Genomic DNA, 7,465 nt, shown 5'->3' with positions numbered 1-7,465 from the left:
ACTCTTTGGAAGGAAAAATAATAGTTCAAGTAAGGTTTCTTCTTGGCAAATAGTTCTTTAGCAAAGTATTCTTCTGAGCACAGTTCTTTGGCAACAATGTAACCCCCACAGGAGTCACACGACGTCGAGTCTACAAGATTCCCAAGGTTCGGCGTCGACCGCGAGGAGCGCTACGTCGAGCCTGGAGTTGCAACAGACCCCACAAGTACAGTACCTTGAGAAACGAAGAAAACGATGATCCACGGCGTCGAGATGTCGGCGTCGAGGTCGGCGTCGATCGTGCCTCGGATTCGGGTCAATCCGCAGCGGCGTCGAGGGATGTCGGGCCGGAGCAGCGCTCACGGCGTCGAGAAGGGCGTCGAGTCGATGCGATCAGCAGCGGCGTCGGGACGGGGTCGCTTGGAGGTGGAGCCGATACTCACTCCTCACTGGCGTCGATACCGGCGTCGAGACGGGGTCACTTGGAGCCGGGGCCGATACCCACTGCTCACTGGCGTTGCTGCTGGCGTCGATCGGGCCCGGCGGCCGGCGTCGAAGGCTCGGGACACTGGAGCCGTTACTCACGATGTTGAGCTGGATTCGGCGGCGTCGGCGGCGTCGAGACTGCAGATTTTCCCTTGTGTACTGGAAACAACACTTTCCAGCAATTCAGCAAATGGTGAAGTCCTTTGGCCCTGTGACTTCAGCAGGAGACTGGCACTCTTCCAGCCCTTGGAGATTTCCTAGCAAGTGTTCAGAGAGTACACACCAAGTTCCTCTCTCCTTGTTCCTTGGCAAAAATAAAGAAGCAGCCTTCAGGTTCCTCCACAGCAAAACAGCCCTCTGGCAGAAAGGGGAGGCAAGTCCTTAGATCAGCAGGCTTCTTGTCCTTGGTACAGGTTTCCTTGTCAGAAGTGATCTGAGTTCTTGGTTCAGGGGTCCTTCTCTTATACCCCTTTTTCCCTTTGTTCCCTTTGTCCAAGCAGGGAGATTCCCACCATCTCAGGTTTGTTGTGGGTGTTGCCAGGCAGAGGCACCTGGCCTATTCACTGAGCAGGGCAGAGTCCTCAGCCGCCCAGCAGGAGGCGGAGCCAGTATTGTCACTGGCAGGAGCAGGGCTATCAGTCGCCCAGCAGGAGGTGGAGCCAGTATTGTGTCAGGCAGGGCAGGCTACTCTTCCCTCACTCTATGTGTAAACGCCCCATTCACCCCACACTGACTCATTCAGACCTCTGGAGCCACCCAGCCCCTGACACACACACCAAACCAGCAGAGACCGGTAGATAGTTGGACAAGAAAATAGCCACTTTCTAAAAGTGCTATTTTCAAACATAGAATTTAAAAACCATCCATCCTAAAGGGTGTGTTATTAAATTCTGAGTTCAGGGATACTAAACTCGACTTGCTACCATGCTCCCTGAGTCAGATAGATTATAATGGAGTTAATAATCAGTCTGCCCAGTCTGGCCTATTGGAGGCAGGTAGCCCTTCAATAGTGAAAAACGAAAATGGCTGTAATTCACTATTAGGTCATGCCACACACATCAGGGCATGACCTACCTTTTACCAACAATGCACCCTGCCCTAGGGCCTACCATAGAGGTGTCTGAATTGTGACAAAGTGAAGGTTTAGAGACTGGCAAGTAGGTTTCCTTGCCAAGTCGACATGGCAGTCAGGGACTGCACGCAGGCGCTGCGGTGGCAGGCCTGAGAGTTTGAGTTTGAGTTTGAGTTTAAGGGTTTTATAGAGCGCTCATACACCAAGCGGTTTCTTGGCGCTAGATGACTACTACTACTCAGGGGGCGGGAAAGTATGGGAAAGTGATCGTTTCAAGAGGGAAAGGCTTGGGTAAAGAGAAAGGTCTTGAGGCCCCTACGGAACAGAGGGTACTGGGAGCAGGTTCTCAAGTAGATTGGAAGGGAGTTCCAAAAAGCTGGAGCCGTGGTCGAAAATTTGGAGCCCCCCCACTTCTTCCGTTTGAAACGAGGGACCACGAGGAGATGATGGGAGGAAGAGCGGAGTTCTCTCGATGGAATATAGTCTTGAATGGCTGTGTTAATAAAAGAAGGGGCAGAGCCTGTCCGGGCTTTGAAGATGGTACATGCAAGCTTGAATAAGGTGCGCTGCCGGACAGGGAGCCAGTGTAGGGAGACCAGGAGGGGAGTAACGTGGTGTGATTTTGGTAAATTAAAAACCAGCCGAGCGGCTTGGTTTTGGACCAATTGAAGACGCCTCATGAGGTATTCAGGCATGCCGTGGAAAAGGGCATTGCCGTAATCTAGGCGAGATATTACCATGGCCAGAAGTATTAGCTTAAGCGCATCAGTGGAAAAGAATCGTGAGACTTTACGAATTGTCCTGAGGGAGAGGAAGGCTGAGGATACAACGGCAGAAACTTGAGAGTGTAGGGAGAGTTGATTGTTAATTTTAAACCCAAGAGTTTTGACAGAAGGGACAGGAATGGGTGGGGAGCCTAAGGAAGAGGGCCAAAAGGAAGAGGACCAGGGACTGGCGCAACCACCTGTCAACACCAATTCCGTTTTATCGGGATTGAGTTTCAGGTGGTTGAAGTTCATCCAGTCCTGGATAAAAGTCATGATGAACTGAAAATTGGATATTGACTTGGGGGAGGAAGAAAGGGAAAAGATGAGCTGGAGAGGGGAACAACCTTTACAACGCAACTTTTACAACGCACTACCTTTACAACGCATTTTTTACAACGCATAATCCATTACAACGCATGACATTACAACGCATGACACTACAACGCATTTTTAAAAACTACCTTTACAACGCATTCCATTACAACGCATACTACCATTACAATGCATACCATTACAACGCATAATATTACACTACACTATCCAACACTTACCCTACTGTTGCACCCCCTGGAGTTAGAATAGTAATTTTTACCCCTATACTATCCAACACTTACCCTACTGATGCACCCCCTGGAGTTAGAATAGTAATTTTTACCCCTATACTATCCAACACTTACCCTACTGATGCACCCCCTGGAGTTAGAATAGTAATTTTTACCCCTATACTATCCAACACTTACCCTACTGATGCACCCCCTGGAGTTAGAATAGTAATTTTTACCCCTATACTATCCAACACTTACCCTACTGATGCACCCCCTGGAGTTAGAATAGTAATTTTTACCCCTATACTATCCAACACTTACCCTACTGATGCACCCCCTGGAGTTAGAATAGTAATTTTTACCCCTATACTATCCAACACTTACCCTACTGATGCACCCCCTGGAGTTAGAATAGTAATTTTTACCCCTATACTATCCAACACTTACCCTACTGATGCACCCCCTGGAGTTAGAATAGTAATTTTTACCCCTATATTATCCAACACTTACCCTACTGTTGCACCCCCTGGAGTTAGAATAGTAATTTTTACCCCTACACTATCCAACACTTACCCTACTGTTGCACCCCCTGGAGTTAGAATAGTAATTTTTACCCCTATACTATCCAACACTTACCCTACTGTTGCACCCCCTGGAGTTAGAATAGTAATTTTTCCCCTATACTATCCAACACTTACCCTACTGTTGCACCCCCTGGAGTTAGAATAGTAATTTTTACCCCTATACTATCTAATACTTACCTTAAATGTAATTTAATATAATGCGTTGTAATGGTATGCGTTGTAAAGGTAGTATGCGTTGTAATGGCAATGCGTTGTAAAGGTATTTTTTAAAAATGCGTTGTAGTGTCATGCGTTGTAATGTCATGCGTTGTAATGGATTATGCGTTGTAAAAAATGCGTTGTAAGTGCATGCGTTGTAAAAGTGTGCGTTGTAACGTCATACATCCAGCTGGAGATCGTCTGCGTAATTGTACACAGAGACCTCCAGCTGCTGTAAAGCAAAAATGAGGGGGGCAATGTAAAGATTAAATAAAAGGGGAGACAAAGAGGATCCTTGGGGGACCCCGCACTGGATGGGCCGAAAATCAGCTGAGTAATCACCCAGACGAACCGCCTGAGCCCGACCACTCAAGAAGGAGGATAGCCATAACAAGGCCGTCCCTCCGATTCCCGCCACCTCGACACGTGAGAGTAAGATGGTATGGTCCACCGTGTCGAATGCGGCGGAAAGATCCAAAAGGACCAGGGCCTGTGGTTGATTAGTATCCATTCCCTGTCGTAGGTCATCCAGGACAGATATAATTACAGACTCAGTTGAATGAGCTGGGCGGAAACCGGCCTGTCTCGGAGCCAAGACACTATTTCTTTCCACAAACTCACTCAAGGTTTTGACTACATGACGTTCCAGTACCTTTGCCAAGAAAGGTAGAAGAGAGATGGGGCGGTAGTTGGCTGGATCCGAAAGGTCCGCCCCAGGTTTTTTTAAGATCGGAACGATCACTGCCGATTTAAGTACAGGAGTAACAAAACCCTGGGACAGCGAGCTGTTAAGAAACGTAAGGGGCGGTGAGGGGCAGTGAGAGTAGATCTGCTTCAGAATATGAGCAGGGCAGGGGTCCAACGGGGAGCCAGATTTAACCTGCGGAAGAATTGAGAAGAGTGAGTCATTCGTGAGGGGAGGAATTGAGTCAAGACGTGCTGTAGATGGAGGACAGCAAGGGTCAGAGAAGGCCGGGGAAGGGGGGGGATCTTAGCTTTAATCTTACTAATTTTGTCGAGGAAGAAGGAGTTGAGGGAATCGCATAGTGATTGTGATGGGGAAGGTTTGAGTGAGGCTCTATCAGAAGAAGCGAGATCTTGAACGATGGAGAATATTTCTCTTGGCCGGTTCTCCGCAAACTGGATTTTGGATGAAAAGTAAGTTTTTTTGGTTTCCAGTATGGATTTCTTGTATTGTACTAGAAGGGCAGTGTAGCGGGTTTTAACAACAGGACAGTAGTTCCGCCTCCACTGGCGTTCCGCTTGGCGGAGATGAAGTTTTTGGGTCTTCAGATCGTCAGAAAACCATCGGTTAGCATCTTTAGGGCGTTTAGACGAGATGCGCTTTAGAGGGGCGATGGTATCGCAGCCAGCCCGCAGCCAGCTGCTGATGGCTTCTGCTTGTCCAGAAGAGGGCAGCCCGGTAAGGTCGGGGCTGGAAGAAAGGAGGATGGTAGATAAAGCCTCGACATCAACGCGGTTCCATGATCGCGCCCAGATGTTTCTCGCAGGAGTGGACTTGGGTAAAGAGAGGAGGGATAGAGAAAAAGTGATCAGAGAATGATCTGACCAAAGACACGGTGAAATAGAAAGTGAGGTGACCGGGCACTCACGGTGCCAGATTTGGTCAAGGATGTGTCCCCACCTATGCGTGGGGGCATTGACAACTGAAGTGAAGTTGAGCGACTGAAGGGAATCTGAGAACTCTTTGGAAGTTGCGCATTCCGCAGGGTCAGAGGGCCAGAAGTTAAAGTCTCCCAAGACTATAATGGAAGAGTGGTTGACTACCAGAGTTGCCATAAGGTCTTGGAAGTTAGGGAGAAACGTTTGAGAGGGGGACGGAGGTCGGTAAATAAGGACGCACGTGAGTGGGGGAGTAAGAGAAAGTGAGCGGGCAACTAGACAGTCTGATGTTCCCAGGGAAGGGGAGACTAGGGTTTGAAACGGGAATTCTTTGCGGGCAATCAGGGCAACCCCACCACCAGGCCTACCGGAAGAACGGTCGGCTCGGATAGCATAGTAAGATGGGGGGAGTATTGCCAGCAGGGAGGGGAGAGAGCTGTCCGAAAACCAAGTCTCAGTGAGGAATAGTAGGTCAGGTTTGTGTGATTCGAGTAGGGTGAAGAGATCGAGCTGATGTTTGACACATTTTACACGCTGCTTCTGTGGGTGGCACAACCAGTGCTGCAAGCCCACCAGCAGCAGTTAACTTACACGCCCTTGGCACACGCAGTGCACTAGACTAGGGTCTGAACAGTAAGTCAACCAAGCCAATCATGGTAACACCAATCAATGTAACAATTTAACATAGGGAGCACTTGCACGGTGGCACTGATCAGCAGTGGCACAGTGCCCAAAGCAATAAACCAGCAAAAACATCGTAAACAGAGGAGGCAAACAGGAAGAAAATGGAGGAGAGACTCATGCCAATGATGCCAGGTCTAACAAGCCCCATGCACTGTTTTGTGGTTACTTATTTACGTTTAGCCCCATGCACTGTTTTGTGGTTTCTTATTTACGTTTAACCCTATGAACTGTTTTGTGGTTGCTTATCTATTTTCATCCCCAATTCACTGTTTTGTGGTTGCTTATATATTTTCAGCCCTATGTACTGCTCTGTGGTTACTTATTTACGTTTAGCCCCATGCACTGTTTTGTGGTTACTTATTTACTTTGAGCCCCATTTACTGTTTCGTGGTTACTTATTTACAGTCATCCCCATGCACTGTTTTGTGGTTACTTATTTACGTTCAGCCCCATGCACTGTTTTGTGGTTACTTATTTACGTTCAGCCCCATGCACTGTTTTGTGGTTGCTTATTCATTTTCATCCCCAATTCACTGGTTCGTGGTGGCTTACTTACTTTCAGCCCCATGCACTGCTTTGTGGTTGCTTATTCATTTTCATCCCCAATTCACTGGTTCGTGGTGGCTTACTTACTTTCAGCCCCATGCACTGTTTTGTGGTTACTTATTTACTTTCATCCCCATGCACTGTTTTGGGGTTATGTACTTACTTTTAGCCCCGAGCACAGTTTTGTGGTTTCTTCTTTACTTTCATCCTCAGGCACTGTTTTGTGGTTACTTATTTACTTTGAGCCCCATTTACTGTTCCGTGGTTACTTATTTACAGTCATCCCCATGCACTGTTTTGTGGTTACTTATTTACGTTCAGCCCCATGCACTGTTTTGTGGTTACTTATTTACGTTTAGCCCCATGCACTGTTTTGTGGTTATATTCTTACATTCAGCCCCGAGCACTGTTTTGTGGTTTCTTATTTACTTTTACCCCCATGCACTGTTTAATGGTTGCTTATACTTTTATCCGAATGCACTGTTTTGTGGTTTCTTATTTACGTTTAGCCTCATGCAGTGTTTTGTGGTTGGTTATTTATTTTCATCCCCAATTTACTTTTTTGTGGTTGCTTATTTACTTTCATCCCTATGTACTGTTCTGTGGTTACTTATTTACGTTTAGCCTCATGCACTGTTTTGTGGTTACCTATTTACTTTTAGCCTCATGCACTGCTTTGTGGTTGCTTATTTATTTTCATCCCCAATTCACTGGTTCGTGGTGGCTTACTTACTTTCAGCCCCATGCACTGTTTTGTGGTTACTTATTTACTTTCATCCCCATGCACTGTTTTGGGGTTACGTACTTACTTTTAACCCCGAGCACAGTTTTGTGGTTACTTCTTTACTTTCATCCCCAGGCACTGTTTTGTGGTTACTTATTTATTTTTAGCCCCATTTACTGTTATGTGGTTACTTATTTACAGTCATCCCCATGCACTGTTTTGTGGTTACTTATTTACTTTCATCCCCATGCACTGTT

The sequence above is a fragment of the Triturus cristatus genome, chromosome 2_2 (genome assembly GCF_964204655.1).
Source record: "Triturus cristatus chromosome 2_2, aTriCri1.1, whole genome shotgun sequence".
Lineage (NCBI taxonomy): Eukaryota > Metazoa > Chordata > Amphibia > Caudata > Salamandridae > Triturus > Triturus cristatus.
Note: the sequence above shows the minus strand (reverse complement) of the source record.